The sequence below is a fragment of the Ranitomeya imitator genome, chromosome 4 (genome assembly GCF_032444005.1).
Source record: "Ranitomeya imitator isolate aRanImi1 chromosome 4, aRanImi1.pri, whole genome shotgun sequence".
Classification (NCBI taxonomy): Eukaryota; Metazoa; Chordata; class Amphibia; order Anura; family Dendrobatidae; genus Ranitomeya; species Ranitomeya imitator.
Window position 1 is genome coordinate 461,559,434 of NC_091285.1, and position 21,140 is coordinate 461,580,573.

Genomic DNA, 21,140 nt, shown 5'->3' on the forward strand with positions numbered 1-21,140 from the left:
TCGCAGCCTGATGTTACGGGCGGAGAGCCACACCAAGTCGCCAGGAGCAAAGGTCGGAGCGGGGCGCCGATGAACATCGGCAGAGGACCTCATTCTCTCCTTGGAGGCCCAAATGGCATCCTGCGTGCGGTCCCAAATGTCCCGTGCCTCCACAGCCCAGTCTGCCACCCTGAAGTCAGCAGAAGACACAGGCATGGGCACAGGAACACGCGGATGCTGGCCGTAATTTAGGAGGAATGGAGTCTGACCGGTGGAGTCAGCTACGGCATTGTTAAGTGCAAACTCTGCCCACGGTAGCAAGGATGCCCAGTCATCCTGCCTGGCAGAAACAAAATGTCGTAAATATGTGACCAAGGTCTGGTTGGCCCTCTCTACCAACCCATTCGTCTCGGGATGATATGCCGAAGAGAGATTCAACTCAATACTGAGTAGACGACAAAGCTCTCTCCAGATTCGAGACGCAAACTGGGGACCCCGGTCACTAACAATTTTGTCTGGCATACCGTGTAGGCGAAAGATATGCTTGACGAACAAGAATGCCAACGCCCGTGCAGAAGGTAGCCGTGGAAGAGGCACCAAGTGCACCATTTTGGAAAAATGGTCGGTGATCACCCAGATGATGGTGCAGTTACGAGACTTGGGTAAGCCCACCACAAAGTCCATCCCGACCATCTCCCAGGGCCTGTCCGCCACCGGCAGAGGATAAAGCAAACCAGCTGGCCGTTGCCGAGGAGTCTTGTTCTTGGCGCAAGAGACACATGCCCGAACATACTCTGCGACATCACGAGCCATATGCGGCCACCAGTATGTCCTCGCCAGTAACTCAGATGTCCTTTTGGTACCAAAATGTCCACCCACCCTGGACGAGTGTGCCCAAGAGAGAACCTCCGGTCGCAAACTGGATGGTACAAAAGTCTTGCCCGGAGGCACAGACTCTAGCGAAACCGAGGCCAAAGTTCTCAAGCTCTCGGTGGGGACAATAAGCCGAGGCTCCTCCTCCTCCGCAGATGACACAATGGAGCGAGAGAGAGCGTCGGCCCGAATGTTCTTCTCCCCAGAAAGAAAATGGAGGGTGAAATGAAACCGGGAGAAGAACAAGGACCATCTGGCCTGGCGAGAATTCAACCGCTGGGCTGTCTGCAGGTACACCAAATTTTTATGGTCTGTGAAGACTTGGAAGGGAAAACGTGCTCCCTCCAAGAGATGTCTCCACTCCGAGAAAGCCAACTTCATGGCTAGCAACTCCCTGTCCCCGATGGAATAATTCCTCTCTGCTGGTGAGAAGGTCTTGGAGAAAAAGAAGCAAGGATGCTTCTGACCTTGAGCATCCTTTTGGAAGAGGACTGCTTCCAGCACCAACAGAAGAGGCATCCACCTCCATGATAAATGGCTTATCAACATCGGGGCGATGTAGGATGGGAGCGCTAGCGAAGTGTGACTTTATAGAGTTAAAGGCCTTGGAGACCTCCTCAGACCACAATTTGGGATTCGCCCCCTTCTTGGTGAGGGCAACCAAGGGAGCTACCAAAGTTGAGAAGTGCGGAATGAACTGGCGATAATAATTAATGAACCCCATAAAGCGCTGCACCGCTTTAAGAGAATGGGGTTCCTGCCAGTCCATCACAGCCTGTAGTTTGGCAGGATCCATAGCCAATCCCTGGGCTGAGATGATGTAGCCTAGGAAAGGTAAGGACTCCTGCTCAAACATACACTTCTCCAACTTGGCATAGAGGGAGTTTGCCCGTAGGAGGTCGAAGACTTTGCAAACATCTCTCCGGTGGGAGTCAATATCTGGAGAGTAGATGAGAATATCATCTAGATAGACTACGACCGAGGTGGAAAGCATATCCCGGAAGATATCGTTCACAAAGTCTTGGAAAACGGCTGGGGCATTACAGAGCCCGAAGGGCATCACCAGATATTCATAGTGCCCATCCCTGGTGTTAAAAGCCGTCTTCCATTCGTCCCCCTCACGGATGCGAATCAGGTTGTAAGCACCCCACAGATCTAGTTTAGTAAATACCCTTGCTCCCCGAAGCCTATCGAAGAGCTCAGATATCAAGGGCAAAGGATACTTATTTTTAATGGTGATGGCGTTAAGACCCCTGTAGTCTATGCATGGACGCAATTCCCCATTCTTCTTCTGCACGAAGAAGAACCCTGCCCCAGCAGGTGACACTGACTTCCTAATGAATCCTCTTGCCAGATTTTCCTGGATGTACTGTGACATTGCCTCCGTCTCCGGGAGAGATAGCGGATAGACTCGACCCCGGGGAGGCTCAGCACCAGGCAAGAGATCAATAGGACAGTCATAGGGGCGATGGGGCGGAAGGATCTCTGCCTCCTTTTTGGAGAACACGTCTGCATAAGACCAATACTGCCTGGGGAGAGAGGAAAGATCTGCGGGTACCTCTGTAGTAGCAACCTGAACGCACTCCCTCTGACACCTACCCCCACAAGATTCGCCCCATCCCAGGATTCTGCCAGAGGACCACTCGATATGAGGAGAGTGGTACCGTAGCCAAGGTATTCCCAACAGGACCTCATCAATTCCCTCAGGAATGACGAGCAGAGATATAATCTCCTGATGAGATGGCGACATGGACAGAGTAAAAGAGATGGTCTGGTGTGTTATCTGTGAGGGCAGTGTCGACCCATTCACCACTCGTACCGTTACTGGTTGAGCTAGCATAACCAGGGGTATTGCGTGACATTGGGCGAAGGCAGAAGACATAAAACTGCCCTCCGCCCCAGAATCCACGCAGAGCTCTACCGAGTGGGAGAATGAGCCTATAGTAATTGTCCCCTTAAAGGACAATTTAGAGGCAAACGTCGCCGTGTCTAGTGTACCTCCACCTACTACCACTAGACGCTGACGTTTCCTCGACCGCTGAGAACATCTGGTGGCTAGATGTCCTGACTGCTGGCAAACATGACAGACCTTGAGTGCACAAGCGGTCCGGGACTTAGATCCCGCTTGTGACACTTCCCTGGCCTCATGTGACTCAGGAACCAGGACCGGAGATTCCAGAGGTTTGGCGAAGGTAGGAGCCAGCCGAAACCTCTGCCTACACTGGGCTCGCTCTAACCTTCGCTCGTTAAAACGGAGGTCAATTCGAGTGGAGACAGTTATTAACTCCTCCAGTGTGGCAGGAATCTCCCTAGTGGCCAGAGCGTCCTTAACGTGGTCAGCCAGGCCCCTCCAAAATATGGGGATAAGAGCTTTATCCGACCAATCCAGCTCAGAAGCTAAAGTTCGGAATTGGACGGCAAAATGACTGACCAAGGACTCACCCTGAGTTAATGCTAGCAGTTGGAGCGCAGTATCATGGGTGACTTGAGGTCCTAAAAAGACCTGTTTCAGAGTGCTCAGAAACAGCGGAGCACTCTGCACCACATGATCGCCACGCTCCCACAGCGGCGTAGCCCATTCCAACGCCCTGTCCGACAAGAGAGACACTATAAATCCCACCTTAGCCCGCTCTGTGGGAAAACGTGCAGCCAGGAGCTCGAGGTGAATAGAGCACTGACTCACAAATCCCCTACAAAATTTGCTATCACCAGAAAATTTTTCTGGCAGCGGGAGGCGAGAAAATGTCGGAACAGGGGTGGCAATGGACAGGGTTGCTGCAGCCACGCTAGCAGCCTGTACAGCAACTGCGGTAACATCCACAGCTGATGTTGTGCTCTCAAGAGCCGCCAACCTACCCTCCAGCTGCTGGATATACCGCAAGGATTTCTGTTTGTCCGTCATTACTAGCCAGACCCTGGCGCTAGTGTAATGTTAGGGCTAGCGGAACGCACCAAATAATGAGACAGATAGAGTATGGTGCGTTCGCAGCCCGGGGGCCACCGTGCAGAGATGGAACCTGCTGCCAAGTAATGACGGACTATATGGCGGTACTCATAAGTATACACACGTGGGTTAGACTTCACCCAGCGTGAAGGAAGCGATCCTGTTGCGTCACAGGATCGCGGTACCGCACATAGAGCGCGAGCAAGTAGTCAGCGAACTCAACCCCAACTAGGATTGAAGTCCGATTAGAACCTTGCTGGCACAACACCGCAACTGGGTGTGTAAGGAAGCTAAGTAGCAATATTAGGGCACAAGAGTGCATGCGGTGCCACACTGACGAACGCCACTAACCACCCAGGCTTGGCTAAGGAGAGCACAGAGGAAGTGCACGGCGCCCTACTGGCGGTCACAGCAACTGGACGCTGTAATGTGTGATTTGTGCTGAAGGATAAGTCGGGCGCTAGAAAGCAACCATACACCTTCCGCGAACAGACAATGAATAGGGAAGGGGTATCCAAGGACGACTTGCACTCACAACAAACACACATAAGCAAATGTACACTAGCGCATGGCCGTGCGGTCATGCGCAGTTTATATAGTTGCAGCACAGGAAGTGGCCACAGAAACTTTGCCCTTCCAAGACCTGCCAAGAGGACCAATGGAATGTGCTGCAGGACCTGAGCACATGACCCTCGATCTCCAACGGGAGATCTTGCCCTGGGCATGCTCAGTGTGTGCAGACAAGGACTTAGTCCCAGAGAAGTCTGCTCGCTGCTGACCAGCACTGGCTTTAATGGCAGAAGCTGAAGAAGCAGCAGTAACTCTCTGTACAGAGTGAGACTGAGCAGACTCCACTGCGGCTGGATAAGAATGGGAGACCGCAGCGGAGATGGCTCGAGATTCCCCCTGTGCAGAAGCGGGAACTCGAGACCTAACAGCCTATTTATTTTTTTTTATTTGGTTTCTAAATTCTCCCTGAAAAAATAAAAAAAAACAGTGGGAGATTAATATTGGCCTTTCTGCTTGTGTGCCAGTCCTGACTCGTGAGTGTGCAATCTCTCTCTCTCTCTCAAATAGTGGGCCATAGAAAGCTTATTTTTTTTTTATATATTTGGTTTCTAAATTCTCCCTGAAAAAATAAAAAAAATCAGTGGGAGAATAATATTGGCCTTTCTGCTTGTGTGCCAGTCCTGACTCCTGAGTGTGCCATCTCTCTCTCAAATAGTGGGCCATAGAAAGCCTATTTATTTATTTTTTATTTGGTTTCTAAATTCTCCCTGAAAAAATTTAAAAAAACAGTGGGAGATTAATATTGACATTTGTGCTTGAGTGACAGTCCTGCGTGTGTGGCATCTCTCTCATTTGGTGCCACAGAAAACAGAGTGTGTAACATTGTGCCTGATTTTCCTTGCGGTCTCACCCACCTGTAAAGGGATATCTAAATCATACTGAAGTTATAGCTCACCGTGTAAGTTGTTTGACAGCAACAAATACCGTTACTTTGGTTACGTTTTTAAAACAATGAGGAAGTCTGGTGGAAGAGGTCGTGGCCGTGGGCATTCATTGCCATCTGGTTATGATGGTAGTGGTAGTGGAGCATCCGGTGGTCGTGGGAAAAAAAATATAGCACCTAAGTCTGGAGCTGTGGAGCCAGGTTCGTCGTCTGGCTACACAAGGCCTCGAACGCTCCCTTTTCTGGGAGTAGGAAAACCGCTTTTAAAGCCGGAGCAGCAAGAGCAAGTTTTGGCTTACCTTGCTGACTCAGCCTCTAGCTCTTTTGCCTCCTCTTCTGAAACTGGTAAATGTAAAAGCAGCGCGTCGTTAGTGGATGTTCACGGTCAGGGACAAGTCGCTTCCTTGTCCTCTTCAGCCAAAACAACAAAAGAGAAGGATGCAGCAGGCGACACAACGGGTTACTCCATGGAGCTCTTTACACATACCGTCCCTGGCTTAGAAAGTGAAACAGTTAACAGGCCATGCCCATTACTAGTTGAATCGGACATGGAGTGCACTCAGGGCTGGCTCCAGGTTTTCGAGGGCCCCGGGCGAAAGAGTCTCAGTGGCCCCCCCCCCTTTAACACATACCCCGATTTATGATGCACAGATACGGCAGAGAAATGTATAGTACAATGCCAGATTTCACTTCTTACATGAGTGACAGCTATTGTAAATTCTGCAGTGTATATATACAGGACAGGAGGAGTGGTACTGTGCAGTGTATATATACAGGACAGGAGGAGTGGTATTGTGCAGTGTGTATATATACAGGAGGAAAGGTGCTGTGCAGTGTATATATACACAGGAGAGGTGCTGTGCAGTGTATACATACAGGAGGAAAGGTGCTGGGCAGTGTATATATAGGACAGGAGGAAAGGTGCTGTGCAGTGTACATATACAGGAGGAGCGGTACTGTGCAGTGTATATATACAGGAGAAGTGCTGTGCAGTGTCGTGAGCAGGGTGTTGTTGTATCAGAAAATCTCTTCTGTTTTGAGTTTTTCTATGAAACAAAGACTTTTCTACATAAACAACGTTGTTTGGTTTTGCGGCCCCGACAGATCTGTGCTACAAAGTAACAGGCGGCTCGGGCATTAATGAGGGACCTGATGCTGAATCCTTTCCACAAACCCTAATGACCCAATTAGTGCCCCGTCATTAGAAGCTCATTAAACGCCTCCCTGTCCCGAGCAGTCATGTACAGTATGGGGGGATCCTGCAGCTCACCCCGACTGCTCCATACCATACACTGCCCTCTGTCGCGCTCACTATTATCCTGTGCATTTCTCCTTCATCGTTACCCCATGTTACACTTGTCACCCCCCACTACAGAGTAGCAGGGCAGCCAATGTCACCCCCTCCCGGGGTTGGAACCTGATTTAATCAAGGAATAGTGTGGATTTGTTGCCGGTGGCTGCAGGGGAAGGGTTAAGTGATGCAATGTCCTTGGTGGGAGCAGTGGCAGCTGCTGGGACCTGGACAGACAGAACCAATGTTGCTGTGACTGCATAGTGTGATGTGGAGGAGAGAAGCTGAGACTCCGGAGCAGAAATCACCCACATGCCAGCACTGGGCAGAGTCCCTCAAGTCACCAGCCTGGGGCCACGGGGCCCCAACGTACAGCCCACAGCTCAGTTTTATCCATGGCAGCAGATCCCCTTCCTCCTGGCATCTGGTTAACCCCATTTATGCGGATCGGATTGTTATCTTTAAGGTTCAGCAATAACCTTCATACAGATGGGAAGGGGTTAAGCTTCTTCCTACCCCACTGGTGCAGGTTTGGTGCAGCATGCATGTATTCTGGGAGAGCTGGGTGGCTGCAGGTTGCAGGCTGCACCCCACCAGCTGCTCCTCCAGACATCACCCACATTTTTAGGCAGCGGAGACAGCAGCAGACTGAGCCATAAGACCAACTGCAACCACTGCTGGATACCATAGCACTCGCACTGGTAGGAGCTCAAGAATCTGCCTGATAAGTTCAGCAGCACTGCAGCCAGCCAGGGGCGGAGATGAGAGCAGAGAACGTGCTCTCTCCGCCCACAAACAATGTCACACTGTCTGCCTTCTCTTAACCCCTATGTGTGCCTGCCTGGCTGCACTGAGTGAGAAGACGCTTGTGTCAGAACTGGCACATAGGGGTTAAGAGAATGCAGCCAGCAGTGACTTTGTGGGCGGAGAGAGCATGTTATCTCCTGCTCTGCTCTCCCAGCTGTATCTATGACAGCCTGAGTGGGCCCCCTTCTCTCCCCAGGGCCCCGGCATTTGCCCAGGTGCGCCGGGTGCTGACGCCGGCCCTGAGTGCACTGATGCACAGCCACAGCCAGACTACTATGCTGTTCCTTTGACTCAGACCACAACATTGCCCTCGCAGGGTACTGATCCAGAATCAGACCCTGATGAGACTATGGTGCCCCGTCACGAACGCTATACCACCAACTTACACGGTGACACAGACGAAGTTGCACACGAGCTAGAAGAGGAGGTTATAGATGACCCAGTTGTTGACCCCGATTGGCAGCCATTGGGGGAGCAGGGTGCAGGCGGCAGTAGTTCTGAAACGGAGGAGGAGGGGCCGCAGCAGGCATCAACATCGCAACAGGTTCCATCTTCCGGGCCCGTATCTGGCACAAAACGCGTGGCAAAGCCAAAACCTGTTGGAGGACAGCGTGGCCATCCGGTTAAAGCTCAGTCTGCAATGCCTGAAAAGGGATCCGATGCTCTAAAGAGTGCAGTCTGGCATTTTTTTAAACAACATCCAATTGATCAGCGCAAAGTCATCTGTCAAAAATGTTCAACTACCTTAAGCAGAGGTCAGAATCTGAAAAGTCTCAATACAAGTTGCATGCATAGACATTTAACCACCATACATTTTCAAGCCTGGACTAACTACCAAACGTCCCTTAAGGTTGTAGCACCCTCGGCCAATGAAGCTAGTCAGAAACGCTACATCCCTTCCGTCACTGTAAGGCCACCATTTTCCGCACCACCTGCAGTATCTGTGCAGGTGTCTTTGCCAGGCCAAAGCAGTCAGGGTCAGGGAATCACCAGTTTCGTAGTAGGAAACACTGCATCTAGGGCACCGGCGGAAACAATACCGTCTCCAACCGTCTCTCAGTCTGCCATGTCCACCGGCACACCCGCTAGTTCCACGATCTCCAGCTCTCCAGTCCAGCTCACCCTACATGAGACTCTCGTTAGAAAAAGGAAGTACTTATCCTCGTATCCGCGTACACAGGGTTTGAACGCCCACATAGCTAGACTAATCTCGTTAGAGATGATGCCCTACCGGTTAGTTGAAAGCGAAGCTTTCAAAGCCCTGATGGACTACGCTGAATCACGCTACGAGCTACCCAGTCGACACTTCTTTTCGAGAAAAGCCATCCCAGCCCTCCACCAGCATGTTAAAGAGCGCATCGTCCATGCACTCAGGCAATCTGTGAGTACAAAGGTGCACCTGACAACAGATGCATGGACCAGTAGGCATGGCCAGGGACGTTACGTGTCCATCACGGCACACTGGGTGAATGTGGTGGATGCAGGGTCCACAGGGGACATCAATTTCGGGACAGTTGTGCCTAGCCCACGGTCTAGGAAACAGTTGGCTGTAGGCGTTCGCACCCCCTCCTCCTCGTCCTCCTGCAGAAGCGAGAGCTCGTCCACAGACCGCAGTCGCCCAAAGACTCCATCCGCAGCTGCCACTGTTGCACACCAGTTGTCCCATTATGGGGCAGCTACTGGCAAGCGCCAGCAGGCTGTATTGGCTATGAAGTGTTTGGGCGACAACAGACACACCGCAAAAGTTCTGTCCGAGTTCTTGCAGAAAGAAACGCAGTCGTGGCTGGGCACAGTAGATCTTGAGGCAGTCAAGGTAGTGAGTGATAATGGAAGGAATTTCATGGCTGCCATCTCCCTTTCCCAACTGAAACACATTCCTTGCCTGGCTCACACCTTAAACCTGGTGGTGCAGTGCTTCCTGAAAAGTTATCCGGGGTTATCCGACCTGCTCCTCAAAGTGCGCGGACTTTGCTCACATATCTGCCGTTCGCCCGTACACTCCAGCCATATGCAGACCTATCAGCGTCTTTGAACCTTCCCCAGCATCGCCTAATCATAGACGTTACAACAAGGTGGAACTCAACACTGCACATGCTTCAGAGACTGTGCGAACAGAGGCGGGCTGTTATGTTTTTGTGGGAGGATACACATACACGGGCAGGCAGTAGGATGGCAGACTTGGAGTTGTCAGGTGTGCAGTGGTCGAAGATACAAGACATGTGTCAAGTCCTTCAGTGTTTTGAGGAATGCACACGGCTGGTTAGTGCAGACAATGCCATAATAAGCATGAGCATACCCCTAATGCATCTGCTGATGCAAAGTTTGACGCACATAAAGGATCAGGCGTCTGCAGCAGAGGAAGAGGAAAGCCTTGATGACAGTCAGCCACTGTCTGGTCAGGGCAGTGTACAGGACGAGGTAGCGGGCGAAGAGGAGGAGGAGGAGGAGGATGATGGGGATGAGTATATTTTTAATGAGGAAGCTTCTCCGGGGCCACTGGAAATTGGTGGCGTGGCAAGGCAGGGTTCTGGTTTTTTGAGGGACACAAGTGACGTAGATTTGCTTGAAACTGCCCCTCAACCAAGCACAACCGCAGATTTGACAACTGGAACTTTGGCCCACATGGCGGATTATGCCTTACGTATCCTCAAAAGGGACACACGCATTACTAAAATGATGAACAATGACGATTACTGGTTGGCCTGCCTCCTTGATCCTCGCTATAAAGGCAAATTGCAAAATATTATGCCACATGAGAACTTGGAACTAATATTAGCAACCAAACAATCAACTCTTGTTGACCGTTTGCTTCAGGCATTCCCAGCACACAGCGCCCGTGATCGTTCTCACACGAACTGCAGGGGCCAGCAGACCAGAGGTGTTAGAGGTGCAGAAATCAGAAGTGGCGTTGGCCAGAGGGGTTTTCTGACCAGGTTGTGGAGTGATTTTGCTATGACCGCAGACAGGACAGGTACTGCTGCATCAATTCAAAGTGACAGGAGACAACATTTGTCCAAGTATGGTTACTAACTATTTTTCATCCCTTATCGATGTTCTCCCTCAACCGTCATTCCCATTTGATTACTGGGCATCCAAATTAGACACCTGGCCAGAATTGGCAGAATATGCATTGCAGGAGCTTGCTTGCCCGGCAGCTAGTGTCCTATCAGAAAGAGTATTCAGTGCTGCAGGTTCAATATTAACCGAAAAAAGGACTCGTCTGGCTACCCAAAATGTTGATGATCTAACCTTCATTAAAATGAACCACAACTGGATTTCGAATTTTTTTGCCCCACCTTGCCCGGCCGACACCTAGCTTTCCTATGAAAAGGTCTTGCCTGTGGACTACTCTGAATGACTTTACCTATCTCGTAATTTGCAGCAGCTGATTGTCCAGCATACGACATGTTTACACCTCCCTAAATGGCCAAACTCCCCACACGGGGCCGTGGTATCGCGACTTGGCGCAAGCACCCGTGAGAGTGCTGTTTGTCTGAAGAGGTGGGTGTGCCCGCTTTTGGTCGACAGCACTGCCACTGGGTCCCTCATAGTACAATAAAGTGTCTCTGGCGGTGGTGGTGCGCACCCAACATCAGACACACTGTTGTACCATGAGGGGCCCTGGGCCTGTACCGCCGGCCACAAGAGAGTTCCCCCACCCCCAGCTCAAACATTGCTCTACCACTTGCACAATTATCTCTCACAGTTCCACCAATGTTTAGTCTATGCGCTGACGTCCTTAAATTCCTGCCACTGACAATACCATTGTGTTGATATGTATGATGGTACTTAACATAGTCAGGGGCAGTGTCCTATATTTACCCAAGTAAATACTTTGCGCCAAATTACTAGGTCTGAAACTACGCAGAGGAGCCAACCCCTGTACCTAATGATTGCACCCTTTTGTGTTTTCGTTTTGTTGTAATGCGAGACACTAAGATGTATTTATTGTTTGGGACTACTAACTGGCAGACACTCATTACAATTGGCCTCCGCTGACAACACCAATGATGCCTGTGTACCCCTGCAAGAGAATTCCAAGTGTCTACAGCCAAATTTTATTATGTTAGGCCTACTACGCCTGTCTGCGGTCCCTCCTTACACTAGGCCTCCAATGACCAGACCACTGCTGCCCGTGTACCCCTGGAACCAATTCTAAAGTGCCTACAGCCCAATTTTATTATGTTAGGCCTTCGAAGCCTGTCTGCAGTCCCTCCTTCCACTAGGCCTCCACTGACCAGACCAATGCTGGCCGTGTACCCCTGGAACCCAGCTGAAAGTGCATGGAGCCTACTTTTTTTCTTTGTTTTATATTTATAAAGCCCAGATGAACTACGCTGTACCACGGTTCAAGTTACCCAGTCGACACTTCTTTTGCGAGAAAAGCCATCCCAGCCCTCCACCGGCATGAAAAAGTCTGCATTGTCATTGCACTCAGGCAATCAAACAGTAGAAAGGTGCACCTGACAAGAGACGCATGGACCAGTAGGCATGTCCACAAAAAGTTACGTGTCCATTACGGCGCACTGGGTTAATGTGTTGGATGCATGGTCCACAGGGGACAGCCTACAAAGTCTGTCTGCAGTCCCTAATTCAAATTGTCCTCCGCTGACCACACCACTGCTGCCCGTGTACCCCTGGAACCAATTTTAAAGTGCCTACAGCCATATTTTATTATGTTAGGCCTACTACGCCTGTCTGCGGTCCCTCCTTACACTAGGCCTCCACTGACCAGACCACTGCTGCCCGTGTACCCCTTGAACCAATTCTAAAGTGCCTACAGCCCAATTTTATTATGTTAGGCCTTCGAAGCCTGTCTGCGGTCCCTCCTTCCACTAGGCCTCCACTGACCAGACCAATGCTGGCCGTGTACCCCTGGAACCCAGCTGAAAGTGCATGGAGCCTACTTTTTTTCTTTGTTTTATATTTATAAAGCCCAGATGAACTACGCTGTACCACGGTTCAAGCTACCCAGTCGACACTTCTTTTGCGAGAAAAGCCATCCCAGCCCTCCACCGGCATGAAAAAGTCTGCATTGTCATAGCACTCAGGCAATCAAACAGTAGAAAGGTGCACCTGACAAGAGACGCATGGACCAGTAGGCATGTCCACAAAAAGTTACGTGTCCATTACGGTGCACTGGGTTAATGTGTTGGATGCATGGTCCACAGGGGACAGCCTACAAAGTCTATCTGCAGTCCCTAATACAAATTGTCCTCCGCTGACCACACCACTGCTGCCCGTGTACCCCTGGAACCAATTTTAAAGTGCCTACAGCCATATTTTATTATGTTAGGCCTACTACGCCTGTCTGCGGTCCCTCCTTACACTAGGCCTCCACTGACCAGACCACTGCTGCCCGTGTACCCCTGGAACCAATTCTAAAGTGCCTACAGCCCAATTTTATTATGTTAGGCCTTCGAAGCCTGTCTGCGGTCCCTCCTTCCACTAGGCCTCCACTGACCAGACCAATGCTGGCCGTGCACCCCTGGAACCCAGCTGAAAGTGCATGGAGCCTACTTTTTTTCTTTGTTTTATATTTATAAAGCCCAGATGAACTACGCTGTACCACGGTTCAAGCTACCCAGTCGACACTTCTTTTGCGAGAAAAGCCATCCCAGCCCTCCACCGGCATGAAAAAGTCTGCATTGTCATAGCACTCAGGCAATCAAACAGTAGAAAGGTGCACCTGACAAGAGACGCATGGACCAGTAGGCATGTCCACAAAAAGTTACGTGTCCATTACGGCGCACTGGGTTAATGTGTTGGATGCATGGTCCACAGGGGACAGCCTACAAAGTCTGTCTGCAGTCCCTAATTCAAATTGTCCTCCGCTGACCACACCACTGCTGCCCATGTACCCCTGGAACCAATTTTAAAGTGCCTACAGCCGTATTTTATTATGTTAGGCCTACTACGCCTGTCTGCGGTCCCTCCTTTCACTAAGCCTCCACTGACCAGACCACTGCTGCCCGTGTACCCCTGGAACCAATTCTAAAGTGCCTACAGCCCAATTTTATTATGTTAGGCCTTCGAAGCCTGTCTGCGGTCCCTCCTTACACTTGGCCTCCACTGACCAGACCACTGCTGCCCGTGTACCCCTGGAACCAATTTTAAAGTGCCTACAGCCATATTTTATTATGTTAGGCCTACTACGCCTGTCTGCGGTCCCTCCTTCCACTAGTCCTCCACTGACCAGACCACTGCTGCCCGTGTACCCCTGGAACCAATTCTAAAGTGCCTACAGCCCAATTTTGTTATGTTAGGCCTACTACGCCTGTCTGCGGTCCCTCCTTCCAATACTCCATACTGGAATTGCTTGCTTGAGGAGGTGGTGATGGCGAACTCAGTCGAGGGGTTCAAGAGAGGCCTGGATGTCTTCCTGGAGCAGAACAATATTGTATCATACAATTATTAGGTTCTGTAGAAGGACGTAGATCTGGGGATTTATTATGATGGAATATAGGCTGAACTGGATGGACAAATGTCTTTTTTCGGCCTTACTAACTATGTTACTATGTTACTCCTCCAATGACCACACCACTGCTGCCCGTGGACCCCTGGAACCTATTTTTAATTGCACAGAGCATCCTTTTTTTAATAGTAGGCGTACAAAGTCTGTCTGCGGTCCATAATTGAAATTGTCCTCCACTGACCAGACCAATGCTGCCTGTGTACCCCTGTAACCTTTTTTAAACTGTATTAAGCCACATTTTTGGTTTAAAAAGGCACAGATGATTGGCCTCGGGGAGACCAAAACATCCAACACCGCGGAGACACCATCACGTGTTTCTCAACGCAGTGATTCCAGAACACTGCCCCCATCCCTTATGGGAAATATGCAGATGCATGAAAAGAAGCTGCGGAGACACCATCACGTGTTTCTCGACGCAAGCAGTGAATAGCCAGGCCTTTCCCCGGGAAGGAACAACCACGGGAAGGGCAGCATCCTATGAAGGAAAGCCACCTATGCCAAGCATGGTATCCATCCACAGACAGCTGTTTCGGGGTTTTTGCCCCTCATCAGTGTGGAGTAGGAATCTGGCTATTAGGAGCAGTGCCTAGTAAAAAGGCTATAAAGGCACAGATGATTTTTTTTCGTGGGCCCAGGAAACGCGGAATACGTCACGGCTGTGTGGAGCAGGGAGAGGTAAGTATTTAAAGTTTGCAAGTGCTGTGATCCTGAGCAAGCAGGGGGGGCCCACTTGTTGGCACTTGGCACTGGCACAGGGCCCCTCATAATATGGCGGTGTGTTTGACGGTGGGTGGCACCTCCCACTGCCAGAGACACTTTTGTGTACTATGAGGGGCCCTGTGCCAGTGACGCCGCCAACAAGTATGCCCCCCACCTGATGAAGAAACCTGCACTTTTATCTGCACCTTCCTCTTTGTCCCCGTGTAAGGTGGTATAGTATGCGGGAAAGGGAACCTGACTTTCAGCAGGGTCAGATTCTGGCTGTGTAGAGTGCAAGGGGAATGTAGTGGTCTGGGTCAATGTACCAGCAGACTCGTCTAGCATAGGCTGGGCAATGGGCAGGATGAGGAGGAAACACTGATATAGGCCCAAATAATAAAGTAGGCTAAATGCAGTTTAAAATTGGTAACAGGACTAAACAGGCGGCATTGCTTTGTTCAGTGGAGGACAACTGTAATGAGTGGCGCAGACACAGTTAGTAGGCCCAAAATAACAAAGTAGGCTAAAAGCAGTTCAAAATTGGTAACAGGACTAAACAGGCGGCCTAGTTTGTTGAGTGGATGACAACTGTAATGAGTGGTGCAGACACAGTTAGTAGGCCCAAAATAAAAAAGTAGGCTAAATGCAGTTCAAAATTGGTAACAGGACTAAGCAGGCGGCATAGCTTTGCTCAGTGGAGGACAACTGTAATGAGTGGCGCAGACACAGTTAGTAGGCCCAACTAAAAAAGTAGGCTAAATGCAGTTCAAAATTGGTAACAGGACTAAACAGATGGCATAGCTTTGTTCAGTAGAGAACAACTGTAATGAGTGGCGCAGACACAGTTAGTAGGCCCAAAATAAAAAAAGTAGGCTAAATGCAGTTCAAAATTGGTAACAGGACTAAACAGGCGGCATTGCTTTGTTCAGTGGAGGATAACTGTAATGAGTGGCGCAGACACAGTTTGTCGGCCCACAATAAAAAAGTAGGCTAAATGCAGTTCAAAATTGATAACAGTACTAAATAGGCGGCATTGCTTTGTTCAGTGGAGGACAACGGTAATGAGTGGCGCAGACACAGTTAGTAGGCCCAAAAAAAAAAGTTGGCTAAATGCAGTTCAAAATTGTTAACAGGGCTAAACAGGTGGCCTAGCTTTGTTCAGTGAAGGACAACTATAATGAGTGGCGCAGACATGGTTAGTAGGCCCAAATACAAAAGTAGGCTAAATGCAGTTCAAAATTGGTAACAGGACTAAACAGGCGGCATTGCTTTGTTCAGTGGAGGACAACTGTAATGAGTGGTGCAAACACGGTTAGTAGGCCCAAATACAATCGCCCCATATTTTTGCTCCCATTTGCTTCCAAACTCCTAGAGCAGCATGTCCATGCTGAACTTTCCTCTCACTTTGCATCTAACTCTCTCTTCGACAACCTACAATCTGGCTTCCGTCTCCACCATTCCACTGAGACTGCCCTGACCAAAATTACTAACGACTTACAGCCAAAGCTAACAGACAATTCTCTATACTCCTCCTCCTAGACCTGTCCTCTGCCTTCGACACAGTTGACCACTGCCTCCTACTACAGATCCTCTCTTCCTTTTGGGTCAAAGACATTGCCCTATCTTGGATCTCCTCATACCTTGCCAACCACAAATTTAGCGTTTCCTACTCCCATACTACCTCCTCATCTCGCCCCCTTTCTGTTGGAGTCCCCCCAAGGCTCTGTCCTAGGACCCTTACTCTTCTCTATACACTTGGCCTGGGACAACTCATAAGGTCCTATGGCTTCCAGTACCATCTATATGCTGATGACACTCAGATCTACCTCTCTGGCCCAGATGTCACCTCTCTGCTCTCCAGAATCCCAGAGTGTCTATCAGCCATATCCTCCTTCTCCTCTCGCTTCCTCAAGCTCAATGTGGACAAATCTGAACTCATCATCTTTCCTCCATCACGAATATCTCCCCTACCTTATCTATCTATCAAAATAAATGAAATCACACTTTCCCCTGTCCCCAAAATCCGCTGCCTCGGAGTAACCCTTGACTCTGCCCTGTCCTTCAAACCGCACATCCAAGCTCTCGCCACCTCCTGTCGCCTCCAGCTCAAAAATATTTCCAGAATCCCTTCTTTCCTCAACCCACACTCTACCAAAATGCTCGTGCATGCCCTTATCATCTCCCGCCTCGACTACTGCAACATACTCCTCTGTGGCCTACCTTCTAACACTCTCGCACCCCTCCAGTCCATCCTTATCTCTGCTGCCCGACTAATTAATTTCTCTCCTCGCTGCACTCCTCCTTCACCTCTTTGCAAATCCCTTCACTGGCTCCCAATTTCCCAGCGTATCCAGTTTAAATTACTAACACTGACCTACAAAGCCATCCATAACCTGTCTCCTCCGTATATTTCCACACTAATCTCTCAATATCTTCCCTCACGTAATCTCCGGTCCTCCAAAGACCTCCTCCTTTCCTCCACGCTTATTTGCTCCTCACTCAATCACCTCCAAGACTTCTCCCGAATATCTCCCATCCTCTGGAATTCAGTGCCCAACAGATCGGTTATCCACTAATTTTGGATCCTTCAAAAGAAACCTGAAAACCCACCTCTTCAAGGAAGCTTACAGCCTGTAAAGACCACACGGCCACCTGAATACCATTGGAGCTACTGCAACCCTCGACCTACTGTCTCCTTCCCCATAATCCTGTAGAATGTAAGCCCGCAAGGGCAGGGTCCTCTTCCCTTTGTACCAGTCTGTCATTGTTAGTTTTGTTTACTGTAAGTGATATTTGTATTTTGATGTAACCCCTTCTCATGTACAGCACCATGGAATTAATGGTGCTATATAAATAAATAATAATAAAAAAAAAATAATAATGAGTGGCGCAGACAAAGTTTGTAGGCCCAAAATAAAAAAGTAGGCTAAATGCAGTGCAAAATTGGTAACGGGAGTACACAGGCGGCATAGCTTTGTTCAGCGCAGGACAACTGTAATGAATGGTGCAGACACAGTTTGTAGGCCCACAATAAAAAATTAGGCTAAATGCAGTTCAAAATTGGTAACAGGACTAAACAGGCAGCATAGCTTTGTTCAGTGGAGGACAACTGTAATGAGTGGCGCAGACGCAGTTAGTAGGCCAAAATAATAAAGTAGGCTAAATGCAGTTCAAAATTGGTAACAGGACTAAATAGGCGGCATAGCTAGGTACTGGGGTGGGCTCCTCAGCTGAGTAGCAGACAGTGGTAGTAGGCGCAAAGTATTAACTGGACTAAATGGAGGCCAGGGCCCCTGTATATTTTAACTATCATCTATCTTTCTTTTCAATGTTCTTTTTATTGATTTTCATAAAAGAACAGATATACAAACATACGTAAAATACAAGAAGCAATTAATAGAACGACAATAGTTAAACTTCGAGTAAGAGCTCTTAGAACAGTTATAGAGCTTTGAGAATCAAGAAGTATATATGAAGTTAAGACAAGTGTAATATATGAATGACAAGCAGTAATCAATTGAAGGGTATAGAAATCCAGTTATATATTAAACTAGCTGAAGAGCCCGGCGTTGCCTGGGCATAGTAAATATCTGTGGTTAGTTATAGCACGTCACTTCTCTTATTTTCCCATCACGCCTCTCATTTTCACAATCACATCTTTAATTTTCCCCCTCACATCTCTCATTTTCTCCCTCACACCTCTCATTTTCTCCCTCACTCCTCTCATTCCCCCCTAACACGTCATTTCAACCTCACATCTGTCATTTTCCGATCACTACACTATTTTCCCTCACTTCTCTCATTTTGCACTCACACCTTTTCATTTTCACCTCACACCTCTCATTTTCACCTCAGTATATACATGTTTGTCATCTCCCTTATATATAGTATACACCTGTATGTCATCTCCTGTATATAGTATATACCTGTATGTCATCTCCCCTGTATATAGTATATACCTGCTGTGTGTCATCTCCCCTGTATATAGTATATACACCTGTATGTCATCTCCTCCTATATATAGTATATACCTGTATGTCATCTCCTCCTATATATAGTATATACCTGTATGTCATCTCCTTCTATATATAGTATATACCTGTATGTCATCTCCTCCTGTATATAGTATATACCTGTGTGTCATCTCCCCTGCATATAGTATATATCTGTGTGTCATCTCCTCCTGTATATAGTATATACCTGTATGTCATCTTCTATATATAGCATATACCTGTATGTCATCTCCTCCTGTATATAGTATATACCTGTAGGTAATCTGCTCCTGTATATAGTATATACCTGTGTGTCATCTCCTCCTGTATATAGTATATACCTGTATGTCATCTCCTCCTGTATATAGTATGTACCTGTATGTCATCTCCTCTATATAGTATATACCTGTGTGTCATCTCTCCTATATATAGTATATATCTGTGTGTCATCTCCCCTGTATATAGTATATACCGTGTGATCTCCTGTATTAGACCTCATTCACACGTTATTTGGTCAGTATTTTAACCTCAGTATTTGTAAGATAAATTGGCAGCCTGATAAATCCCCAGCCAACAGGAAGCCCTCCCCCTGGCAGTATATATTAGCTCACACATACACATAATAGACAGGTCATGTGACTGACAGCTGCCGTATTTCCTATATGGTACATTTGTTGCTCTTGTAGTTTGTCTGCTTATTAATCAGATTTTTATTTTTGAAGGCTAACACCAGACTTGTGTGTGTTTTAGGGCGAGTTTCGTTTGTCAAGTTGTGTGTGTTGAGTTGTGTGTGGCGACATGCATGTAGCGACTTTTGTGAGCTGAGTTTTGTGTGGCAACATGCGTGTAGCAAGTTTTTGTGTGTCGAGTTGCATGTGACAGGTTAGTGTAGCAAGTTGTGTGCAGCAAGTTTTGCGCATGGCGAGTTTTGCGCGTGGTGAGTTTTATATCTGGTGCCTTTTGAGTATGTGCAAGTTTTGTGTGAGGCAACTTTTGCATGTGTTGCAAATTTTGTGCATGTGGCAATTTTTCCGCGTGTGCAAGTTTTGCGTGTGGTGAGTTTTCCATGAGGTGAGTTTTGCACTTGTGGCGAGTTTTGCGTGAGCCTAGTTTTTGCATGTGGCGAGTTTTGCGCGTGGCGAGTTTCGAGCGGCGACTTTTGTGTTTCGACTTTTATGTGGCGAGGTTGGTGTATGTGTGGTGAAATGTGTGCTGAGGGTGGTCTATGTGTTCAAGCACGTGGTAGTGTGTGGCACATTTTGTGTGTGTCCATATCCCTGTGTGTGGTGAGTATCCCATGTCGGGGCCCCACCTTAGCAACTGATCGGTATATACTCTTTTGCGCCATCGCTCTCATTCTTTAAGTCCCCCTTGTTCACATCTGGCAGCTGTCAATTTGCCTCCTACACTTTTCCTTTCACTTTTCCCTATTATGTAGATAGGGGAAAAATAGTTTGGTGAATTGGAAAGCGCGGGGTTAAAATTTCGCCTCACAACATAGCCTATGACGCTCTCGGGGTCCAGACGTGTAACTGTGCAAAATTTTATGGCTGTAGCTGCGACGGTGCAGATGCCAATCCCGGACATACACACATACACACGCACACACACACACATTCAGCTTTATATAGTAGACTAGCTGAAGAGCCCGGCGTTGCCTGGGCATAGTAAATATCTGTGGTTAGTTATAGCACCTCACTTCTCTTATTTTCCCATCACGCCTCTCATTTTCCCAATCACATCTTTCATTTTCCCCCTCATATCTCTCATTTTCTCCCTTACACCTCTCATTTTATCCCTCACTCCTCTCATTCCCCCCTAACACTTGTCATTTCGACCTCACATCTGTCATTTTCCGATCACTCCACTATTTTCCCTCACTCCTCTTTCGACCTCACATCTGTCATTTTCCGATCACTCCACTATTTTCCCTCACTCCTCTCATTTTGCACTCACACCTTTTCATTTTCACCTCAGTATATACATGTTTGTCATCTCCCTTATATATAGTATACACCTGTATGTCATCTCCTGTATATAGTATATACCTGTATGTCATCTCCCCTGTATATATAATATACCTGCTGTGTGTCATCTCCCCTGTATATAGTATATACCTGTATGTCATCTCCTCCTATATATAGTATATACCTGTATGTCATCTCCTTCTTTATATAGTACTAGCTGAAGAGCCCGGCGTTGCCTGGGCATAGTAAATATCTGTGGTTAGTTATAGCACGTCACTTCTCTTATTTTCCCATCACGCCTCTCATTTTCACAATCACATCTTTAATTTTCCCCCTCACATCTCTCATTTTCTCCCGCACACCTCTCATTTTCTCCCTCACTCCTCTCATTCCCCCCTAACACTTTTCATTTCGACCTCACATCTGTCATTTTCCGATCACTACACTATTTTCCCTCACTCCTCTCATTTTGCACTCACACCTTTTCATTTTCACCTCACACCTGTCATTTTCACCTCAGTATATACATGTTTGTCATCTCCCTTATATAGTATACACCTGTATGTCATCTCCTGTATATAGTATATACCTGTATGTCATCTCCCCTGTATATAGTATATACCTGCTGTGTGTCATCTCCCCTGTATATAGTATATACCT